Here is a 24,923-nt window from a genome sequence, read left to right on the forward strand (position 1 = left end):
GTGGTGCTAGGATTTGAATCCAGGTCTTTAAGACTCCAAAGTTTAAATCTCTTTTTTACCCAACATGGTATCCTGCCTTCTGATGACCCAAGTAAGGAACTGAGATATTTCTAATGCTCTACTTAATTTATATGGTGAAATGTAGTTTTTGAACCTTAAATGTCTCCCCATCTCCCAGATGTCACAACTTCTTTATCTTTATAAATCCCATTTATTTTATTTTTCAAATATTTATAAAATATTAACCATACGTCTGGGGATACAGAGGTAAGACGTAATGGTTGCAGTCAAAAATCTCATAGTTGGGCTTCCCTGGTGGCGCAGTGGTTGAGAGTCCACCTGCCGATGCAGGGGGTACGGGTTTGTGCCCCGGTCCGGGAAGATCCCACATGCCGTGGAGCGGCTGGGCCCGTGAGCCATGGCCGCTGAGCCTGCGCGTCCGGAGCCTGTGCTCCGCAACGGGAGAGGCCACAGCAGTGAGAGGCCCGCATACCGCAAAAAAAAAAAAAAAAAAAAAAAAAATCTCATAGTTCACTGATCTGTTACAAATTCTCTATTTCAAAGCTCTTCATCATTATACTTTTTTACAGAATGCTGCAATGTTTATTCTGTGCTTTTTATTTTATTGTTGATATACGACTAATAACTTCTTCTATGTTATACTTTTCCAAGTCCCTGATCAGATATTTAAACGATAAGAAATATTGCTTTACCACATTGAAGTTAAATGATCTTCATTTTCTCCGTATTTTGTTTTATAAAATTTCTATCTTATATCTCCATGAGAATTTTATTATTTGTCTGAGGGAATATTTACATAGTTATTAACATATAATCTAGTGCAGTGGTTTTCATGATTTTCACTGGAGCAGCTAATCTAAATGGGATGGTTAACCATAGTGGACCATACCAGGCAATTAAGGAAGGGACTTTTGAAAAGCAAAGAAAACATGATATTGTTTGCATAGATAATTCCTTAATATGTTTATTATTGTTGTAGAGTTTGTGTGTTTAAACTTGTGTCTAACTATTTTCTTTTAGGGATTTCTCAAGCTAAACAGCTAACCTTTTCTCTTGGCTTTGAATGTTAGATTCATCAACAGGACATAAGATATTAATTGAAGCTGACAACAATTTGAAAATTTTAGTTTTCAAATAATGTGTCTTATCTGATGCCTAAGTATTTGAGAACCCAAATTAATAAGAGCATTTATAAATACACAGGAGAGAAGTATGGAAAGAGTGTAGAATATGTAGTCAGAGAAGCAGGCCCTTAGACAAATCTCTGTTCCTGAGCTTTGGTGCCCTGAGAGATAGAAAGGTAAATGTCTCTGAGCATCAGTATCAGTTTCCTCATTTGTAAAGTGGAGAAAATAACCATGGCAATGTCTGTCTTCTGGGATGGTCACATCCTTGTTGGAAGGAGGTGATGGGAAAATATTCTTACGGCTATTTTGTTAAGCTGAGCACATATCCATTTTTCAAGTTTTCCAATACTTCAGCCGTATACAATTCTAATTTACAGCACCCAGCTTAGTGTCTGCCAATGACTGGAAACTCCATAAGTGATAGTTGTTGTTATGATTAAAAACATGAAATTTCCAGTGATGGACCTTAAAGGTCTCTCTTAACGCCTAGAGCAGCAAGCTTTACACTAATTGCTCTTGTCCAGGTCCCCTAGATTGGCTTTATGTTATGGATGCAAAAATTCTATCTCCATCAGTTGTTCATTTGGATGATTCTCACTATATATAGCTGGCCAGACATCCTCAACAAAAGAACTCAGACCCTAGGAAGATGAGTGAGGGTCCAAAAACTTCTCAAATCAAAATATTTCCAGATTTAAACAAGTGTTTGACTGAATGCTATCTTGTATCATATCCCCAGTGCTTTTTCTTGTTTTTTATTATATATTTCCTCTAATAACACCTATGCTTGAGTGAAGAGGTAGTACAGTTTGCTATTTCTGTCTTTTTAAAAAAAAATAATGTTTATGGCTTTGATATTTTTGGGGATGAAGAAAATTACCAAAAATGTGTGCTTAAGAACACAATTGGCAGGCAGGGTATATTCCTGGATTATAAAGAGCTATCCTTAAGTCAAGATGCAGTGAACCGTGAGCCAGGGCAGCCTAGATTTGACCCTTCTTACATTAATTCCATTCTTAGTTTTCATTTATACACCACAGCCAGAAGAGACAGATGAAGACCTCTCTTAAGGTTTTTTGTTTTTTTTTTTTGCGGTACGCGGGCCTCTCACTGTTGTGGCCTCTCCCGTTGAGGAGCACAGGCTCCGGACGCGCAGGCTCAGCGGCCATGGCTCACGGGCCCAGCCGCTCCGCGGCACGTGGGATCTTCCCGGACCGGGGCACGAACCCGTGTCCCCTGCATCGGCAGGCGGACTCTCAACCACTGCGTCACCGGGGAAGCCCTCTCTTAAGATTTAAGTAGTAATTCACCTTCTCTTAGAAATCTTCTTGACCATCACACCTCACCATGTTTCTAATCTCCATTCCTTCCCCCACGTCCCCAGTCTGAGTTGATAGAATTCTAATTTATTTTGTGTAATAGTTAATATTATGTGTCAACTTGACCGGGCTGGGTGCATCCGTGAGGGTGTTTCTGGAAGAGTTTAGCATTTGAATCTGTGAACTGAGTGAATCAGATGGCGCTCGCCAAAGTGAGTGGGCTTCATCCAATCCAATGAGGGTTCAAATAGAACAAAAAGGTGGAGAAAGGGTTGATGACCTCTCTGGGCTTGAGCTGAGATGCATCTTCTGCCCTTGGGCATGGGTGTTCCTGGTTCAAGGGATTCTGGACTGAGATGGGGACTTAACCATTATTCCCCTGATTCTCAGGCCATTGGACTCAGACTGAATTACACCTCTGGCTTTCCTGGTCCTCCAGCTGGCAGATAGCAGATCATGGGACTTCTTGGCCTCTATAATTGCATGAGCCAATCCCCATAATAAATCTTCTCTTATATATATCCTATGGATTCTGTTTCTCCAGAGAACCCTGAGTTATACACTTTTAATTTTTTCAGTTCTTGTATATGGATCCTACTGTCTTTACAGGGCCTGCTTATATTTTTTCACATAATGTCTAACTCTTTCATATTTGTTGTAATGTCCAGTGCAAAGGTTATAGCTCTACAGATTGACTATTTTGTAGACTACTCTAGCATAAGGATTACCGCTCTATATATCAACTGTATTCTAATCTATCACATTGTAAGGTCTATAGCTTCATAGGTCAGCTGTATCGTAATCTACTGCAGTAGGAGAATTAGATCCTCATTCTGTATCTGTATTATTGTTTATTCCTGCATGTCTATTATATGGACAACTTTTGGCTTCAAGAACCTGGAGCCTAAAATTGTTAATGAAATTGTTACGATCACTTGGCATGCCATGAGACACTTCATAAATGAAAGATTCAAAATCTGAATGCAGACTTGCAGAAGGTAACACTATAATGACAGCAATATAAAAAAAAACACAGCGCAATTGATAATTAGATTTCTTGTTTGCCTTTCTCTAGAAAAATCTGTTCTTTCACTAGATCTTTTAGTTAATGGGCTTAAAGTAGCATCTCTGATTACTTACAATTAGCCCTGCATTGTTTAATCTGAACTTTTAGTCCTCATTTGTTTGATTATATGCATAGAAGGAGCAAAGATGTTAAAGTGAAGGTGGATGTGTATACTGATATCCAACATGTAGATAAAAAGTAAAAAGGGTCTATCAATCAATTAGATGTTTCTGGAACCAGCTGTACACACAATGCCAAGTAGCTGAACATTTGGAAACATCTGGCTAGCTGACAGAATGTTCTTTTAAACATCTAGATGTTTGAAATCACACTAACTTGATGACACAGAAGTCACTCTCAAGATGTGGGGCTTGGAAAATCATCCTCATTCAATAGGACCAATTCTGTGAATCAGTATGATCTATATGAAAACTTGAAAGTTTGGGATTAAAAAAGAATTTGTCCTTTAGTCAAAATCAGATTCTAGGTTCTTTAAAATATTTTCAGGAAAGTAGAGGATTTCTCTTATGAAAACCTGACCTAAGGTTTCAGTAACATAAGAGATAACCTAGATGGCCTTTGGTATGGCAATGACCCTCGATACAACACCGAAGGCTGGATCCATGAAAGAAATAATTGACAAGCTGGACTTCTTTAAAATTAAAACTTCTGCTCTGCAAAAGACAATCTCAAGAGAATGAGAAGACAAGCCACAGACTGGGAGACAGTATTTGCAAAAGACATCTTATAAAGGACTATCATCTAAAATATATGATGAACTCTTAAAATTCCACAATAAGAAAATAAACAACCTGCTTAAACAAGAGCAAAAGACCTGAATAATCACCTCACTGAAGACGATATATAGATGGCAAATAAACATATGAAATGTTCTTCAACATCGTATGTCATTACAGAATTACAAATCAAAACAATGAGGTACGACTACACACCTATTCCAATGGCCAAAATCTGGAATGCTGACAACACTGAAAGCTGCTGAAGATGAAAAAAGAAAAGAGAAACTAACCTTAGAAACTTTTCCCCCCTCTAATCCAGGTTCATCATCAACAGGAGTGAAAATCCTGCTGGGAGAAGTTTTCACAAAGAGAATGGATGGTTGTGTAATCGTTACATAATTATCAGTTAATAGAGTACAAATCGCTTTGCTTCCCAACTCTTCCTCCCCTCTGCTGTTAGGAAGCAGTGCTGTTCTTTCAGGCATCAAGCTTCCAAGCATCCATGTCATCTTTAATTTCTTCCTCTTCTTTGCCTTTAGTTTCCATTCAGTGGGTAAGTGTTTTCTCTTGAGTCAATTTAGAGATATTTTTATGTATCCTTCTGTCTTCCACTGAAGTTCAAGTTCAGATCATATAATCTTTTTTCTTCAAAGTAAGTGTTCAGCTTCTTTTTAATTATAAGAATAATGCATGCTTTTTAGGTAACAAATCAAATAAAACAAGTGAATAAAGTAAAAATTGAAAGTCTCTTTTTCTCTAACCTTACTGCCCAACTGTTAACAAGGGTTATTTCCTGATTTTATTATGCCCATAAAATATATGTATATATACCTTTATCTAGCAATATAATACATCCATATCAACATATGCATCACAAACACAAATTAGCTAATATTTATTGAGGAATTATTATGAGCCAGTGGTGTGTTATGTGCTTTACATACATTTTCTCGTGTAGCCCCTGTTGTACTATCTGATAACTGATAAACCACAATTCTAACCTTGCCTAGCCAGCTCCAGAACCTCACACTTTACTGTATTCTTTGTTGCTTTTTAAAAATAAAATTATGACGACTTTATACATGTTGTTTTGCAACTTCCTTCTTTTTACTTCACATATTAAAGATACCTGTACTTATATCAAAATAACTCATTCTTTTCTCTCTATTATAGAAATACAATAAATATTTTGTACACTTGAGTTTGTTTCTGTTGGATAAGTTCCTTAGAAGTAAATTTGCAGTAAGTTCTTAACTTGTTTGCCCACCTCCACTTTCTGCCCTCTCAAATCTGTCTTTCTCATTCCTTCCAGATTTATCACCATGCAGCTGATCCCACCACTTCCAGGTTCTGGCGTCCCCTGGACTTTTGGATAAGGTATAAAACCTTGCTTCTTCTGCCTTTCAAAATTTCAAATACTTTCAATCCAAACTCATTTTACCAGTTCTCTTTTACTCACTCAGTGCCCCAGTATTAACTGTGCTATTACTGCCTTAGCCTGGAATCTCTTCCTTCTCCTCCTTGTCTAGTATGGTTCTCCCCAGCTGGAAATCATAGCTCCCTGGTCCCAATGTCCCAAAGCAACTGATCCATCTCTCTCTCTCTTTTCACAGCTATCGGTCCTATTTTGTTTTAGTGTTGATCTCTAATACACACTTTGTCATTCTCTGAAAATTCTGAAAATGAAAAGGAAAGAATATAAAAGAAAAGAAAATCCTTGTGGGCATGTTCCATGTCTAATATAGCCTATATCCCCTGAGGTATCTAGTGTTGGCTTGCTAATTAAGTAGTTATTTCATAAGTTACTTTGTTTATAAGTGTGAAGACCATTTTACTATTTCCCTGAGCTTCTTTCTCTTTGTAGATGCTAATGCCAGGGAACCCCTGAACATGATGATTTGAGCTGCTTGTCTTTCTATGAAATAAAGATTCACTTACCTTTTTTTTTTTTTTTTTTTCGGTACGCGGTCCTCTCACTGCTGTGGCCTCTCCCGTTGCGGAGCACAGGCTCCGGACGCGCAGGCCCAGTGGCCATGGCTCATGGGCCCAGCCTCTCCGCAGCATGTGGGATCCTTCCAAACTGGGGCACGAACCCGCGTCCCCTGCATCGGCAGGCGGACTCTCAACCACTGCGCCACCAGGGAAGCCCTCACTTACCTTTAAAAGTAATCTTATTGCTACTTTATTGGGGAGGATTATTAAAAACTTCTAAAAACTAAAATATTTTGGCTGATGATATCATATGTGCCTTTTCATACAGGTTTTTATAGAAAATTGTCCTGTCTACAATTCATGATATTAGGCAGCCATATCCATGAGGCTCTGTGCTCCAGGAAAATGGACTGGAGATAAACATGTGATCTGTGGACAAGCAATCTTGATGCTGGTCAGTAAAATTTGAATGATTTTCTGAAATAAAAAGTGAGGTAAGACAATCAGATTCTCCTTCAGAATTTGGAAATGAGAACTGTGAGGCTGAGATGTTATTTGGAAGGCAAAAATGTGTGGGAGTGCATTAGGGCTCAGCGTTACAAGAATGCATAAAAGATGTACAGTGCAGTCATGGATTGGAGCCTGGTACCTAAAGGCAGTTGGTGTTACAGGCAGTCAAATTTACCCTTGAAATCCCTTACAGAGGTGCCACTTTGGGACCAGTATACTGTTTCTTGATAAGTTCAATATAATATGATTTTTCTATCGTTTTGGAATAGACTGTTGCTTCTTCAGTAGAGTACCAGATGAAGCAGTTGGCTTGCATTTAGAGGCCATGTTTTACTGAAAATATGTATCTCTAAATACTAGAATTACACTTGGTGCCATGAGATGATCATGGTACAGGAGGCACCTGGAAACTGAAAGTGATGGAGAGAACAGCAGTTTTAGGACACCCACCTTATGCTCACTTCTGTGTGTATGTGGGAAGAACTGAAAGATGAATATGCATAAGGTAAATCTACTTATAATTTGGCTCCAGGGTAGAGAACAGAGGAGGGATCCAGTAGAGGGAGAAGATGGAGGCATCATACAGGGATAAGGTGGGTTACCATGAGGTAGAGGCTATGGAGCCATAGAGGAGAAGACAGGACAGGAGGCAGCCCTTCAAGCTGGCTTGGATTTGGACCAGTCCACTCTTCTGCTCCAGTCTGTGCGTATCCTTACAGTAACCCCCCTTCCTCAACATAACCTATAAAAACCTTTGCTCATTACAACTGAAATTGTCCAGGCTAGTCAGTGAAATGGTAAAGATACTGCTTCTTGAATTCTTCTGAAGTTTGTCTTGTATCCATGAAAATGCTTTGGGTGGGAAGTGAGAGAACATCCATGGAAAATATTCTCCACTGTATGCCTTCCAGAGAAATTATATATTGGCATTTCTGGAGCTAGTGTATCAGCAAAAAAATCAGAAGGCAACACAGAAAAAGAACATCCAACTAGTATTTGGATAAAGTAGTGACATTTACCATTTTTTTTGTGTACATAGCATAGCTAGTGTGTTTTACAGGCACTCGAAGTCACCTTTAAATGTAGTTCAGACCAACTTCAGTATTTTCAGCCATAGGTAAATCATATTTTGTGCCCCTTCTTGTATACCATAGTTGAACAACTTTCGGTGTGAAATAAAATACTTTTATTATTTCTTTCCAGGGAAGGCAAATGCATAATTTCAAATTGTCAGATGTTAGACAGCTTTGAATAAGTTCTGTTCGCTCCTCTTGGTGAGAAGCCTATACAGAGAACATTCTGGGATTTAATCGGCAAACAGTAGAGGGGAGTTAGCTTAGAAAAATAGCCCTCTCTAACACATCTGCTCTGCAGATACCGTGTACTGCAAGGAAGCATCAGACCTCAGGAGACCAAACAGGAAAGCTGCCAGGGAAAGGATGGCCAATCTGGACTGCCTTTTGCAACATCTGTTGGGAGTCGACAAACTGCCTGGTGATATGCAACCTGGATTACACTGATCAACTTCAGTGCCAGCCCCTGGCCCCAGGGAAACTGGTTTCCAGGTCTACTGTGCTGGTGCTGAGAAGAGCACAGAAAATTCTTGGAGCAGGAGAAGGCAAATAGTTTTGGATGTACTTAGCAATACAAAAGAGCTTTGTGGAAACTTTAGCTTTCTCTTCCCTCCTTGGAGAACATTGGTCTTGTGATCTGTGCTGAAACTTTTTCTTCGTTTGCCAAAAGCTTGGACTGGAACGTACACACACACTCAGATGTCTACAGAGAATTCCAACAACTAGCACATGGTGCTTCGTTTTTGAGGAATCAAAGAAAGATCGTACTCTCTGCCGTACTTTACAGTAGAAGCATGTCAACCACAATGATCCCTTTTGTTGTAATATCTCTTTCCTCCAAACCACTAACTTCTGTTTCTCATGAATGCCCTTGTCCCTACTTGCCTGAAATGAAAGCCGACCCATCTTTGCTCTCCACTGATCAGTCGTCACTCGGGCTTATCATCTCCATTCAGGCAGATTCTCGCGATGATTCTGGCGAGGCTACTTTTGTTTATGAAACTAGAATCCAAATGTATCTGCTGAATATTCACAGAAGGGGTTCGACCAATGAATGATGGAGCCAGATTTATTGAGGGGCTAATTTGAATTCATTTACATGATTTCTAATAAGAAAACTGGTCAGAAGACAGAAGCAGGCAATGAAATGAAACTTCTGTTGACAGGTGGCAATCGTGAAGTCTCATAATGTGCCAACTCTGGGGTTTTGTGTAGGTTTTCTCATTAGTCCTCAAGAGGAAGAATTGCTATGTTTGTTTTCTTAGGTCAGAGACATCTTGTAATCTGCCTAAAATTAATTTACTTGGTAAGTATAAAGTTTGTGTGACTCCAGGTTTCAAGATTTTCCAATATATTTTACTCCGTCCACAGAGTGTTATTAATTATTTGTTCCATAAAAAGTTATTGAGTGCCCATTCTGTGCCAGGCATTTGTCCCGCTCTGGGGACACAGCAGTGAAAATGAAAAGAAAGAAAGAAGACAAAATCTGCCCTTGTGGAGTTTACATTCTGATGTCAAAGTCAGAAAGACCCCGAGAAGGAATCTAATCTAACCTAACCTAATGTAGATGAGGAACAGAACATACAAGTTTTCTCCTAAACTCTGAAGGCACATTAACCAAATGGTTAGAGCAAAGCCTCTGAAGCTGGGTTTGAATCAGGGTCCTGTTGTTTCCTGGTGGTATCCTTGTTTTCTCCCTCTGCAAAAAATGGGGTTAATAATAGGAGTACTTGCCCCATAGGAACATTTTTTTTTTTTTTTACATCTTTATTGGAGTATAATTGCCTTACAATGGTGTGTTAGTTTCTGCTTTATAACAACGTGAATCAGTTCATAGGAACATTTTTTTAAGACTAAGGAGATAATGCACATAGACTGACTAGTATAACGTCTCACACAGAGCAAAAGCTCGGTAAAATATTGCTGTGATTAATTGTGGTGGTGATAGAAGATGATGATGAGATTCTAGACAAAAATTACAACAAAAACGAGGGCAACATTTTAACCCATAGAGGAGAAGACCCAAGCCAGAACAGACAATGTTTAATTTTAGAACTCAGGGCTCTTTCATTTGGGAAGTGCACCTGGTCTCAAAAGAGATTTTTAAAAATAGATTAAACTGGAGTGCCAGCTAACCTGAAGAGTTTTCAAAGCTGGTGACCACAATTGCATGAGCCCTTTTGCTTGGCATCATCTCTGCAAGTCCTTGCCAAGGAGGTGCCTTCTGGAGAGGTATAGGGACAATGTGGAGATCTGGCACTGGTTTGTGGAGCAGCAGAATTGATACTCACCACATTAGAGGGAGCTTTCCTGCCACCTGTGCACTACCCTTCTCCCTCCTCCCAAAGAGGTGTATCACACTTGTGAGAGATCCCAACAGCCTACTGGTGAGATGCTCAGTACAAAAGAAGACAGTAAAATTAACGCTTGAGTTTGAGTTGTGATCTAGAGAAGGTTTAGGAATTTTGGCTCAGCAGATGGTTGTAAGTCTAGGCATTCAGATTGTTTTGTTAGGTAATCCTATTCACATTTATTCAATTTGTTAAAGAATTTCCAAACTTCAAAAACCAGATCGGTTTAACACTCTGCTAACGTTAACGCATAGATCCTGCCCATTGTCATTTAGAGCAACACAATCTGGCAGCTTCTACACTTGCTAATTAATAAATCCTTAGGTGTTAGAGATGGGAGATTGTATGTCATTTATGTTGCATCAGTAAGTTGTGGGCCTAGAACAAATTTTCCTTCATTGCCGTCTGCTAACATCTTTCTTCAAGGACATAAGAAGACATCCAGTAAAGCATTTAACCTTCCTGTGTCTGAGTCTCCTCAACTATGAAATAGAAATACTCACATCTGTCTAGATACTCTTGTGAGACTGTATTAAAATAATGGATCTGAACCCTCCAGTTAGAATAAACGTCTCTCAATTTTCACAGAGAACTGATGGCACAATTCACTTTCTCTCTGTGGTATAGTTTTTTATCCTTCCATCTTATCTTCTCAGTGACATCAGTTTAAGACTGTCTATTCCAACTCTACACCTTCTTTCCACAACTCTTTGCACGATCTTTAATTCTGTTTTTTTTTTTTTTTTCTTTAATAAAAATTTGAGTAACTTTTACGTGCCAGGCTCTGTAAAACTTGTTCTCCTTTTGGGTCCATCTCCTTCCATATTTATTAGCTGCTTCAGGGTCAGTGTCCAGGTGGGGAGGAGGCTAATTAAGGTGAAGAGTGTTGTCTCTGACATGGCTGGTATTTTCTTAAAGAAGGAAACTTTGGATTTTAAAATAGTTTTAGATTTAAAGAAAAGTTGCAAAGACGGTACAGATAGTTCCCATATACCCCTCACCCAGTTTTCCCTAATGTTAACACCTTACATTATCATACAGGACATTTGTCACAGCTAAGACAGCAACATGGTTACATTGCTATTGACCAACTCACACTTTATTCAGATTTCACATGTTTTCCCACTAATGTCCATTTTCTGTTTTCGGTTCCCATCCAAGACACCCACTTGCATATAGCCTTAATCTCCTCTGGTCTGTGAAGGTTTCTCAGTCTTTGCTTGTTATTAATGACCTTCACAGTTTTAAGGACTACTGGTCAGGTATTTTGTACAGTGTCTTTCCTTCTGACAAACCCAAACCCTCAGTTTGGGTTTGTCGGATATTTTTCTCCTGGTTAGACTGAAGTTGTGAGTTTTTGAGAAGACTGCAGAGATGAAGCGCCTTTCTCATTACATCACCTCAGGGTAAGTGCTGTGAACATGACTTATTTTTACTGAACCAAAATTGGGTCTCCTCACCTGCATGTAGTAAAGCCAATCTACTGACACCAGGTTGTGGTGAAGGAAAGTGCAGCATTTATTGCAGGCCGCCAAGCAAGGAGTCCAGGTAGCTGGTGCTTAAGAGGCCCAAACTTCCCGAAGGCTTTCAGGGAAAGGTTTTTAAAGACAGGTTGAGGGAGGGGGTTGTGGGGTGCGTGATCAGCTCATGGACATTTTTCTGATTGGTTGGTGGTGAGGTAATTGGGAGTCAACATTATCAACCTCCTAGTTCCAACCGGTCTGGGGTCTACATGCTTGTGGGCAGCACACAGTTAACTTCTTCCACCTGGTGGGGGTTTCAGTATCTGCAAAACAGCTCAAAGGACATGGCTCAGAATATTCTCTATAGCCCTTGAGGAGGAACTAAAAGTTCTTGAATTTGTTTAATAGCTAAACTATTATTATTTTGTTTTGCTTGACTGTTTCCATTTCTTTCTGCATTTTCTCACTTCTCTGATTAAATTTATTCTTTGACTAAATTTCTTCTACAGACAAAAGGCAGGCGGAGGACATGGGGAGGCAGGGGTATGTCCTGGGAAGGCCTCATAGGGTCCTGCTTGGTTACATTATTCCTGGTGATGTTAATCTTGATACCCTGGCCAAGGTAATGTTCTCCAGGTTCTGCATTGTAAAGTTGCTTTTTCCCGTCTTATAGTCTGTTCTTCAGAAGCAAGTCACTAAGGCCAGCCACACTCAAAGAGGTGGGAAAGAGGTGGGAAAGAGGTGATAAGCTTCACCTCCTGGTATTTATACATAAGTTATTTGGAACTCTTCTGTAAGGAAGATTTGCTTCTTCTCCAATTGTATCTTCCTATCTATCTATCCATCCATTCATTCATTTATATCAGCATGAATTCAGGTATATTTATTTTATATTTTGTGTTGTAATATGATACTGTGTTCATGATTTATTTTGTTGCTCAATTGTTCCACCTCTGGCCGTTGGCAGCTTTTAGATTGGCTCTTGTGGCCCTTTGACAAGCTCCCATCCTTTGATTTTTGAGTACTTCTTTACTTTTGCACACTAAGAGATGCTCTAGGCTCATCTTGCATTTTCCCTGCCCTGGCCTGAGAATTAGCCATTTCTTAGGAGACCTAATTTATTTCACTGGAGAATAGTATTAGAAACCAGGATCTGGGTGGTCAATGTGCTTGTTCCTACTGGGGTTTCTCAGTAGCTGGTATAGTTTTAATCCAACATTGAGTCCTGTGTGCATTGGAAGCTTAGTAGCTGGTTACGCTCTTAGAGCATGCTTGTGGGTTTCTCAGAGGTTCATCCACTGGAGTCATCCAACAATGATTACTTTACTTGCAGTGGAGACCATTAATGATTTCTAAATATGGCATGATAATGAAAGCTGTCTTCTAGTAACATTACTTGCACAGAAATTTGGGGTGTGAAATGGAGTAGAGAAGAGAATGGAATAGGGAGGCCAATTAGGAAATTGATAGAGTAGTCTTAGGATTTAAAACAAAAAGAAGTCTGGACAAGGATGATTACTGTGAAAATCAAAATAGGGAGATAATTACAAGAAATATCTACTAAGAGTATTGAAGAGCTGGCTGTTCTCAGCTACTTCCCACCATGGTTATATACTTTAAGGATTTTCTGACACCGAATTCTGCTGTTACTACAATATATGAGTTGGGACAGCTTCTAAGCTCAATCAGACTCTCAGGCCATTTACAAGGGGAGACTCACAGCGTGGTTCCTATAGTCTGCAGCTCTTGGGGCTCAAGTCTCTAGACTGGGTTGCTCATAGTTTCCACATTTTAGTGACATAGAACATTTTGCTATTTCCCTCTAGGGAAATGGTGGATGGATCCAGGCAGGATGTATGACTGGACACCAAATGATGGTTTCAAATTGCTCTTGTAATAGTCATCCTTCATTTTCCCCTTTTCTGTATCTTCTAAGAGGAAGGATGTAGAAAAGTACATGGGAATGTGCTAAGTAAGAGCTTATAGGTCTTAGATAGCTCTTCATGAGATAAAAATTTGTAGCTCTCTAGGCCGAGCATGTAATTTTATTTTTCTGATGAATACAGGGGGCTTTAAATGGATACGTAAGTGGTTTGCATTTATTCCTCTAGGATCTCTCTTGCTACCCAAAATGCAGTCCTCAGAGGAGCAACAGAAGCATCACTTGGGAGTTTGCTGGAAGTGCAGCTTCCATGTACTGTATAAGAATCTATATAAAAATAAGATCCCTGAATCATCCGTATGCACAATAAAGGTTGAGATGCAGTGGTCTCGACCACTGGTCCACTAATTTGGCTGTACATGAGAATCGTTTGGGGAGCTTTACAAAACGCTATGCTTGGGTTTATCCCCACAGATTGTGATGTAATTGGTGTTGAATGTGACCTGAGGATTTGGATTTTAAAACTTCCCAATACTTCAGGATTGCCATGGTGAATATCACCATTCCAGGCAGAAGATTAGAAGGCCATAAAACAATACACTAAGGAAGAAAAACTTAAGACTAGTACTCTTAATTCATCTGATATTACCAACATTGCTCCAAAAACCTGGCCTGTGGCACACAATATCAATAACACTGGGCATGGGTATTCTTTTTCTGTCAGCGAAACTACATGGGCAGCCCATCAAACTGAGACCTTGTTACCTGTGCTTGTGCTTCTGACAGACCAGCTATAGATGGGAGATTCCCAGCCTCCTCCTTGGACTTCAGATGCCAGTTGCAAGTGCAGGTTTTTACCTGTACTTCTGACCACTGGCTATAGATGAGAGGCTCCCAAGACCCCCTCCTTAAGTTCAATTAATTTGCTAGAGCAGCTCACAGAACTCAGGAAAACACTTTACTTATGAGATTTTCCAGTTTATTATAAAAGGTTACAACACAAAAACAGCCATATGGAAGAGATGCCTAGGGCAAGGTATGTGGGAAGAATACAGGGCTTCCATGCTCTCTCCAGGTCTGTCACTCTCCCCAAATCTCCATGTGTTCACTAACCTCTCCAAACCCCATTCTTTTTGGCTGTTATAAAAGCTTCATTACATAGGCATGACTGACGAAATCCTTGCCCATTAGTGATTAAATCAACCTCAAGCCCCTCTTCCCCTCCCTGGAGGTCAAGAGAGTGGAACTGAAACTTCCAGACCTTTCATCCAGTGGTTGGTTCCCCTGGCAACCAGAACCTCACCCTTAAGTAGGGTCCAATAGTCATCTCATTAACATAATGAAAGACACCTTCCTTCCCCCATCCCCCCCCATCAATTAGGAAATTCCAAGAATTTTAGGAGCTCTGTGCCGGAAACTGGGATGAAGACAAATTTGTATTTCTTACTATAAATTACAGTATCATAGTTGGCCTTAGACATTATTACTTCCTTGCAGGGATTCACCCATGCCATTATCCAGGTGTGTTTATACTTGATAAGGCTGCTAATGTATCATCTTTATTAAATCACATGAGAGCACAAGTGAACACCTTAAGTGATCAGACTTCCAGCTTAGGGGACTTAGTAAGTCAATGGATGCGATCACGGGGCTCTTGGTGGAAAAAAAAATGTTACTTATTTTGGGAATTAATGTCATAATCTGTATTTTCTCTTACATGTGCCTATACTCTTGCTGTGGCATCTGCCTCCGATGCAGCCAAACAGCCACCAAAGGAGCCACCACTGTGCTAATGAAACCCCTTGCTGACCGTTCAGCGGGGCGAGTAAAATGGTAAGAGCTGGTCCCAAGGGGTAAAATGCTGGGGGAGGCCCTAGAGAGGTTGGGACTGCTGGTTGCCCCTTGAGGCTGACCCCAGCAATCAGAGGCTACTCACCCCCACCCCCACCCCCGTCCTTGGAATGTAAGCCCCGCCCACCGTTCCCACAGCTGAAGCCTTTTTCAAGGAGGCAGCCTAGAGAGAGCATTGAGGTATTGAAACCACCTGGAGGGTATCCAGGCCTGAAACCACTTAAGCAGTCTTTATAAACTTTGAAGACGCTGGTGGGTAGGTGTGGAGATCGACTCGTCTCGCGGCGTCCACAACAAGCCTCGAATGTAAGTTGCTTTTCTTCTTAAAACTGCCACCTACCACAGTCTGGAGTGGCCTGCCTCTTTCTTAGGTCTCTCCTTGTCCTTTGTGTATTGGGGGCCGGTTTGGGAACCAACACCACCAGAAGGTATTTAGCTAGCTTTGGGGTGCGTTTTAGTGCTTCCTTTTTAAAGCTTCCCAAGTAATTTTAATATGCTGCCAGCACTGAGAAACTTTGTTTTTCCGCTCCTGGAGGCCACGCCGGAGAACGGTTTTCCCGAAAGTGGAATAAAGGCCTTGGTGGAATTAAAGGACTGGCCAAGTAGAAACACGGACTGAGCTGTAGGACTTGCAGATTGCTGCTCTCGCAGTGAAATGCGCTTCCCGCCCCGTTTTCAAGATGAATAGCATAATATCGTGTAAGCACTAAATATTATCATTCCTCATACAAGACTTTTGTTTCTTGTTTGACTCCTGGGTAACCTGAATTCTGGGACATTTGAAAGTTTGAAAAGCCCTGAATTATCGATGCATTTCCCTTGTCTTGTTGGAAGCCAGGTGTTAATCACTGTATTGTGTTAACTCCTTCAACTCTGCACTTTACAAATTTTAGCAAGTCTCCAGAAGGGTCCTTCCCTGTACTCGAGAGCACTCCCAGTGCATCTCTGCAAGCTCACCTTCTCCTGTTGCCTGCAGTGACGTGGCCCCTAAACAGGCTCTTCTTAAGTTTTACAGTCAGCCGGTATTCTCCTTGTAAAACACGAGTTTCAGCTTTTATTTTTAGAGTCTTCTAATACATCCTGATAAATGTTCTCCTCCGAAGGGTTTGTCAGGAGCAAGGGTGATTGATAAACTGTTGCAAAGGAAAGAGAAAAATGTTCTCGCTAATATCTGCCACTGTGACAGATTACATCATGTTCTAAGGCTAATCGGTACTAAATGGATTTTGTATTTTAAATGTTCTCTGCAGCCATCCAGGTATGAATCACATTGTTTTATCAAAATCGTTATGAGGGCCGCCTTGACTTGTAAAATCTGACAAATAGATGTGGGAAGGCAAATGGTGCTAGGCTCGTGCGTCGGCATTATCAGGGCGTTGTTTATTCTGCGAGCTCATGAATCATCACTCCATGTGTAAAGACTTGCCAGGGAAAAGTAAAAGCTTTGTCCTTGGTTATCAGTGTTGGCTCCTGGGACAGGTGTTGCATTCTCAGTGTCAGATGACTGGGGCTTCAGCTGTGTGCTCCTTGTTTGTGTTTGATTCTCTTTTTCCCTGTATTTCAGGACAGAATTCTTTATGGCAGAGGTTTCTGAAATGTGTCAGGCAGGATAATTTTAGGTGGCACATGAGCAAATATTTTGATTTTTAGCAATTGAAATATTTGTCTGTTTTTGCATTAAGCCTGGTGATGGAGTCTACTTCCTACTTTCCTTGCCTCCAGAGGTTCAGAAATAGAAACAACTAAAGAGGAACAAAAGAGGGAGTAAAAAAGAGAGGAGCTAAAGGAAGTGAAAAGAGAAGGGACCCAATGCTAAGAGAGGTATTGGAGAGCCTATCTCCCACGATGGTAGAAACTCCAGTTAGAGAATTCTGCTTCTCACCCAGTTCACCCACCCTTAAGAGCAGAGGGAAAAAGGACTTTGGAAAGGTGAGAGGAAAGAGAGATGGGCAACAGTGAAGAAAGGTTCAGAGATGGGAAACTAAGTGGTGAGACTGGAGCTACAAGATTTTTAGAATCATTGGAGGTTCAAGGCTACACAACTCGGTGAAGGTGTATGCTAGAGGCATATGATAGGGTAACCGTAAGTATATTAGAGAAATCTCTGTACTTGTTAAAGAGCATAAATTCCCAGCTGTGTGTTTAAGCCACCCCGAGACCTTGGGACAAATCCCTTTCTCTTCTGTAAAATGCAACAGTTACATTTTTAAAATGTTTCATTGCTATTTTCTAAAAGAATAAGTCCAGTATGATTGGTTGTTGTTGTTGCTGCTGTATTTAGTTTTTAAATTACCTTATATTCATGGTAAGCAAAATCGGTTTTCCATTTATTTTAGGTAAGTTTATCTAAGTTAAAATGATTCTGCTTGTAGAAAAAAAGGTCAATTAATACAGCAAGAGTTGATGCTTTCATGGCATTTCTTCCTGTGTCAGGCTTTACTTGTATTTGATTGTCATTTGGTCATAATTTGCAAGAAGTGCTATTATATTCCCACTTCACACACCCTGGGATATAGAGGTTGAATGTCATGGTCAGGGTTGCACAGTTCATGCCTGGAGAAAGCCAAAGGCTGAATCCAGGTGCTCTGGCTCCACAGTCAGTGTTACTCTCCTCCATAGTCACTCGGTTACCTCTTCAGTATCAATATAGGTGGAATTACTTGGCAAAAACAGGGAGCTTGCTGCTCAAGAGACATTGCTCTAAGTTTCACCTGGTATCACGAAAGTGTGTTGTTTTATCTAAAGCTTTGTCTAGTATATAAGGTAGCTGCTCAAAAATACTGTCATAGATTTAAAAAAAAAAAAGAAATTTGTTTTCTGTATCACACTCAGTGGTATCTTCCTAAGGCTCAGATTATATCACGTCACTCCCCTGGTTAAACTTTTTTAGTGGCTTCCTATTAAGTTTGCCGGAGTAAGCAAATAAAAATACAGGACACCCAGTTAAATTTGGATTTCAGATAAACAATGATTTTTTTTTTTTTTTTAGCGTGACGTATTCTAGGCAATATTTGAGACACACTATAACTATTCATTGTTGATTTTAAATTCAAATTTAGCTGGGCCTCTTTTTATCTGGCTACCGTGGTGCTCCAAGGACAAGGGTGCCTCAAGGACAAAGGGTGACCCTGCCTGAAAAAGGGTCATGTTACATCCCTGCTGGACTCTTAATCGCCCTCCCCACCCTGTTGCGATGGTTACGAAATTTCTGAGCCCACCTGGGCAACGCCCACCTGGGCAAGGGGACCTGTCCCAAATAAGGAAAGGCATCTGGCCTGTCCCACTCCCGCCCTATAGAAGGAAGGTGTATGTGCCTCGACCAATCAGTAAAGGAAATTTCCACCTTGGACCATTCCTTTGTTTTCTGGCTATAAAAACTGATCAGTAGCACATGTTTGGGCTCAACTCTCCCAGACTACTAGGAAGTCGGCCTGCTGTTCTGGCAGCAGCCCTTCCCTCTAATAAATTCTATCTTCTTTCCATTTTGCTTTGTGTCTGGAAATTCTTTTCCAACCCGCGTTCGGACCATGACAGCTACCCCACCCTCCACTGCACTCAGAATAAAGTTCAAATTCTTTAATTTGCGTAGGGTTTGCAATCTGTTTACAGCTTAATTCGCCAACCTCTTATTACACCATTTTCCATGTAGACTGTGTTTTAGCTACGTCTGGATATTTGCAGTTCACTGAACATATATACCTTCTCTAACCACCTGACCTTTTCACATACTGTTCTCCCTACAGATCATCCGTCACCTAAGTCTTTGGTCAGATCAGATTAGATGTTACTCCTCCTAAGTCTAGGTTAGGGGCCACCGTGCTTGCTGTTCTCCAACCAGCCTTCCTATTACAATGTGTAGTAATAGCCTTTTTACCTGTTTATCTCTCTCTACACTTCATGCTTTTTGAAGGCAGAGGCCATATCCTGCTCACTGTTGCATCCTTGTTGTATGTCCAGGGTGTGACCTAAAGCAATATCTGTGGAAGAAAATGACCTTAAGAGTTTAATAATGGAACAAGTTCAGATCTGGACTATTTTGTTGATTCAGAAAACAAGTGGCTAACTATATACAGGATAAAATGAGTATCGACGCATGTCTATTCTGCGTGTTTTGCTCATCTAAGATCTATTTTTCAAATGCATGTATTTAACATTGGCGGCAAAGCTCTGATTTTTTTCAGGTGGAATGTATATGATGGGCTCCTTTCAGAAGAGGTATCTATTTTGTTCAAACCAATGATGCATAAAATTATATTTTAATCATCCCAATGACTTACTACAACTTCATAGGTTATGAATCAGTTTCTACAGAATTTAACATCAAGATGTCATTGACCCAGTTGATTCTATGTCTGTATATTAGTAACCTTTCTGTAGTCTGACTGTGTAAGAATGATAAGCCCTACAAAAGAACCAAGCTATATAGTACATGGTGCTGAGCTATATATGCATCTTGGGGACATTCTTGGCACATATCTTCCCAGAACTTAGACTGGTCAGTGGGTAATCATTAAGGTAACCATTTTTCATAGAGGTCTGTCTTGGCAATCGGTTGTGATTGTCCCCTTCTAATGTGGATATTGCACCTTCACACTGAATATGGAGAACTTACCAAATTGTTCTGGTTTATAAAGATCAAGTTTCATCTACATCAAAATGCATTTTTTTTTTTACCATACATTCCTAAATTGGCATGTAAGCAGACTGTGCTAATAGTTTATTTCTGGAGGGTAGTGCTGGCTTAAAGAAAGGAACATGAGATTTTGAGACAATGATTGCTTTGAAAACTTGCTGGTTTTGTTATTCTCTGACCCTCATTTATCTTTTGTTGTAAAATGGGGCTAGTAATACCTACTTTCGGAAGAATGTTTCTTTCGGTTTCTAACTTAATCCTTTTCAACTTCAGCCAAGTTCATTAGAAAATGTGGCTTACCTGTCTTTTTTGTCTGCTTACCTGTCTGTTTTTCTCTTCCTCTCGCGCATCTACATGCAAAACACACAGAACAATGGGAAATGTAAATGAAACCCCCTCTAGTACCTTGGATCAAATACTGGCTCAAAGCAACCATATTCGAGCTGAACATTAGGGAAGCCAGCTTCCTTTGTCTTAGTTTGACAATAGCTCTATTTTAGGATGTATAAATACCAGTAAGCCCAGTGAAACAGGTCCCTTCTGTTCTAATTGTTATCCCAAGTGGTGTCAAATGAACTTGACTGTTGTTTGTGATGCTTGCTGCACTGAGAATTTCATAGGCCTAGGAAGGAAGGAAATGCAGCTGATGGAGATACAACCGCTGCTTCTCTACATTTCCACATATCTCTGCAATAAAACTCTATGCATGTCTTTTTCTTGCAGCCTTTAAAAACCTGCTGAAAATACAAGGGTCTAAATTTCTATTATCAGATCCCTCAACTGAGAAGATATATGTGCCTAACAATGTTTACAATGATTTGCTTCTAATAATGAACGTTTGGAAAGAGCATAACTATCTAAAAAGAGTGGAAGTTAATGGCTGTCTTCACAAAGCTTAAGCCTGAGGAGTGCCATCAGAAAATTACTCTAATACAGCTGTATTTTGAGCAGCCCCTGGTTCTACCTGGCTGCCCTGAGGACCAAGTAGATCAATATCTGAAGGCATATCTGAAGCCCATTCATGGCATACAGATTGGAAGGTTCTGAATTATGATACATACATACAATTGAATATTCGCAGCTGGCAAAAATGATTACATCGATTTAAATGTGTTAGCATTAAAAAATGTCTACAGCAGGGCTTCCCTGGTGGCGCAGTGGTTGAGAGTCCGCCTGCCGATGCAGGGGACGGGGTTTCGTGCCCCGGTCCGGGAAGACCCCCCGTGCCGCGGAGCGGCTGGGCCTGTGAGCCATGGCCGCTGAGCCTGCGCGTTCGGAGCCTGTGCTCCGCAACGGGAGAGGCCGCAACAGCGAGAGGCCCGCGTACCGGGGGAAAAAAAAAAAAGTCTACAGCACATTGTATTGGAGGGAAAACGTTCATACCTATGCCCTCAGCTTCACTAAGCTATACAGCTGGGCTGTGGCAAATGGGAGGTACAGTCAGTTGTTGTTCATGCCAACAACCGCATGAACATAGGCCTGGGCAGAGCTGATTCAGAAGCGGCAGACACTCTTCACACTGTGTAGGCCTCGTGCTAGTCCTGAGATGGATACCATGGGCCTGATAGCAATAGAAAAGGTTGATTGTAAACCCCATGTGAATGGGACAGCAGTAACGTGTTGATGTCTTCTTCATCATCAACAGATGTACTTATACAGGCTTGTTCTGCATCAGAGATATCTGATATGGGATTGTTGGGAAAACATTTACAGATCTTCAGGTTATCTTCTGGAAGGATGGGCTGGAAATGGAATTGAACCATATAGGGTCTTCATTAGGCTCTTGTCACATGCCAGGTTTCTATGCATTTGCTTTGGTTCGATTCCTGTCTGTTGTGCATTTTTCCGCCATGATAATCTGTATCAGCTCATTAGGTAATAATTCCCCATTCAATGGAGTGGGGAGACCCATGGATTTTCAGAGAAAGCATAGCTAGTCTTGCGTTTCACAATGGGCGTAAACCTGGGTGCATTTGTCTACTCCATAGTTATTTTTCTATTCATCTCAAACCTTATCAGAACCGATAATAAACTATGAGCAGATGTGCCACTTATTTGTCTAGTTCTATAATGATAATGAAGAAAGTTTAATCTGGAGTGTCTATGGAAGATGGACTGAAGCCAGATTGGTATGAATAATAAAGGCTCTGTTGAAATGTTGGGTCCCACATGCAAAGCCAGTCATTACCTATGTGACAATGCTGTCTTTGATATAGTCCAATAGTGCATAGAAACAACCACCTCTTGGGTGCTGGACTCCACCTGGAGCTACTGTTGCTACAGATGTAAACATTCTAAATTGCTTAGAGCATAAAGGAGCATAAAGGATACATTTTCTTGCAGCTGGAAGCGACATCTGACGTTGCAAAATGCTGGAAATATGTTGGAGGGATTGCTTTATTCAGACAAATTTAAGATAAACTCAAACATGTGGCAGCTTGACATTTTTGTTTAAAAAAAAATAACAAATTGAGGCCAATTTCCCTCTAAAAACTGTGCAGAATGATCTCTTGGGAGATAATGATTAGCATGAAATCTGCACATTTGACCTTGGTTTTATACATGATGCATAGCTGCTCTTGACACAGACGAACATGTGGTCTCTGTAGCTAGGAGGCAGTTGTGTCTTCATTGAACTCCAAACAAAGCTTTATCATACGGGTTGTGTAACTTTTTGATTTCTTATTGAATTCAATGCACCAAAACTGCAATAATAGCAACACCTTATAAACTCTGAGAACGTGGGTTTTGTCCCACATTCTCAACATGTCGCATGGTTTCAAAACAATTACCTTTCCTCTCTGTGCTTTTGTGTCTTTGGGAAATGTAGAGAAGAATGTCAATTTCCCTTGTGGATCTATTGGCCTGAATGACTCTTTCATTTAAAAGTTGTAGTTCCTTGGTAGATCCCCATTGCAGTAATAGACACCTAAATAATTCTGTCCTGTCCAAGCAATGGAAATTAGTGTGTATTGTGCATAGAAAATCCTGCTTTTGACCTTTGTGTGGGGCACCACTCAATAATTCAATTAACAAACCCCATGAGGAACCGTTCATAATTATTTCTTAAGAGTCAACATGGTTGTAAAACAGCTTGCCAATATAAGCAGAACAGGAGATTTCCAATAACAAGTCCATGCTGTACTTACACTTTTCAGTGAATTTAATACTTTTATGAAGTCGAAACCAATAGCCCCAAGGAAATTAAAAAGTTGTTTCTCTATAGAACAAATTGAATATTAAGTTTAGCCTCAGGAAAGACGTTTTATATTCAAATCGGTTTGTTAAATGAAGTCTCTCGATACTGAACTCTTCATAATCACTACAACGTTGATCTTCCTCCCAGCTTGCTCCTTCTCTCATATCCCCTCCCTCCATAAATGGCTCCATTACCTCCCAGGCTTTTAGTCTCCCAGCCCTCTCTTTGCAGTTACAACGTAGCCTTTCGGAACTCCCACATCTTCCAAAATGCAGGAGGTTCACCATCGCCACCTGCACTTTCACATGCTGTCTCTTCTGCCTGATTTAGTTCTTCCTCCCTTTTCTCTCCATCTTTCTTTGGCTACCTTACCTACTCAGCTCGGATATCCCTTCCTTCTCCACGTCTTCATTGTTTCACGCTTTCCTCTTGGGCCGGCTTGTCTGTGCTCTCAAGTCACCCACTGAAATGGAGGCCCTTACCACTCTGCTTCCTAGCCCAGCACCGACTTATTTGTCTCCCATGATACACGGTAAGCTGTTTGAAGACAGACACTGAGCCCTATCAGCCTTCGTATCTGAAATCCCCAGCAGGGTTCTTACTGTTTAGGAAGGGCTTAGGAGGTGCTCCTTCAGGATACATGAGTTAACCTGTGTTGAGGTAGTAGAGGCTTTGATGATAACACAGAATGAAGTAAACCACATAGGTAAGGTAACACCTTGGAGGATTCTCTCCCAACTTATCTGTCATCTTGAGGGGTTTGAAAATTACTTGAAGGACTAATAAGGTGAATGCCCAGACATATAAACCTTCCTTTTGTTCATTTCATTACTGCTGCTAATTGTTTTAAGACCTTCTGGCTAATCCTCCTTATCTTTGCTGCCTAAAGCTTTTCATGGCCCTGAAGGGAACCTGGACTCTGTAATGTTCTGTGGAAATTAGACAGCTCGGAGTCTTCAAAGGCAGGAATTTCACTATTCTCTCACCAAAAATCTGAGTGTCAGGAAATGATTAGAGATGTTTTCCATGAATATCATTACAGAATATAGAACTCTGGAAAAGATTGACACCAAAAGCCATCCTTCTTGATGTGCATGGGAGGATGAGGTAGTTGGTGATTTGCTGTTAATATACAACCCTTTGTAAGGAGCTTGAGATGACACATAGCATTTCCCCCTGCAGTCTTTGGACTTTATTAGGAGGGTGACATTTCCCAAGTTATTGTAGATCAGCTTTATCTGTTTATTCTAGGAAATCCCCAGGACTTGTAAGATGCTAAGACTGCAGTGCATAAGGTTCTAGGGTTCTTGGACTTTTTTTTATAAGGCTCACTTTTATGGGGGCCGCCTCCTCTGTGAGTGAGAATTCTGAGGATGACTGTAATACCCAGGGTTCCAGAATAGAGGGGATGGCTAAGGGGAAAGGACCAGGAGTGGCTTCCTAGCCTGCCCCTAGTTGCATCTTAAGAAGGGCTGAGTCCTGAAGGCTCATACGTTCTTCTACTCAAGGCCAACTTGAGGCATCTCTTGTTGTATTGTGAAAAGAGTTTAAGTCGCTGTTGCACCCTGACCATGCAATGCCAATTCCGCAGTGGGTATTGGTTCACGTTATTCCTCTCTCTTCTTTATTTCTATTTACCTGTTTAAAGAGCCTGAGTTCTTCAAGATCAGCGTGAATCCCACTTGTACTGGATAAGCTTTTCTGGTCTAACTCAAATTCCTGTATTAAAAAATATATATATTTATCTTATATCATT

Source organism: Delphinapterus leucas, chromosome 3, assembly GCF_059928025.1.
Source record: "Delphinapterus leucas isolate spDelLeu-1000000601 "Yukka" chromosome 3, BTC_Dleu_Yukka2, whole genome shotgun sequence".
Classification (NCBI taxonomy): Eukaryota; Metazoa; Chordata; class Mammalia; order Artiodactyla; family Monodontidae; genus Delphinapterus; species Delphinapterus leucas.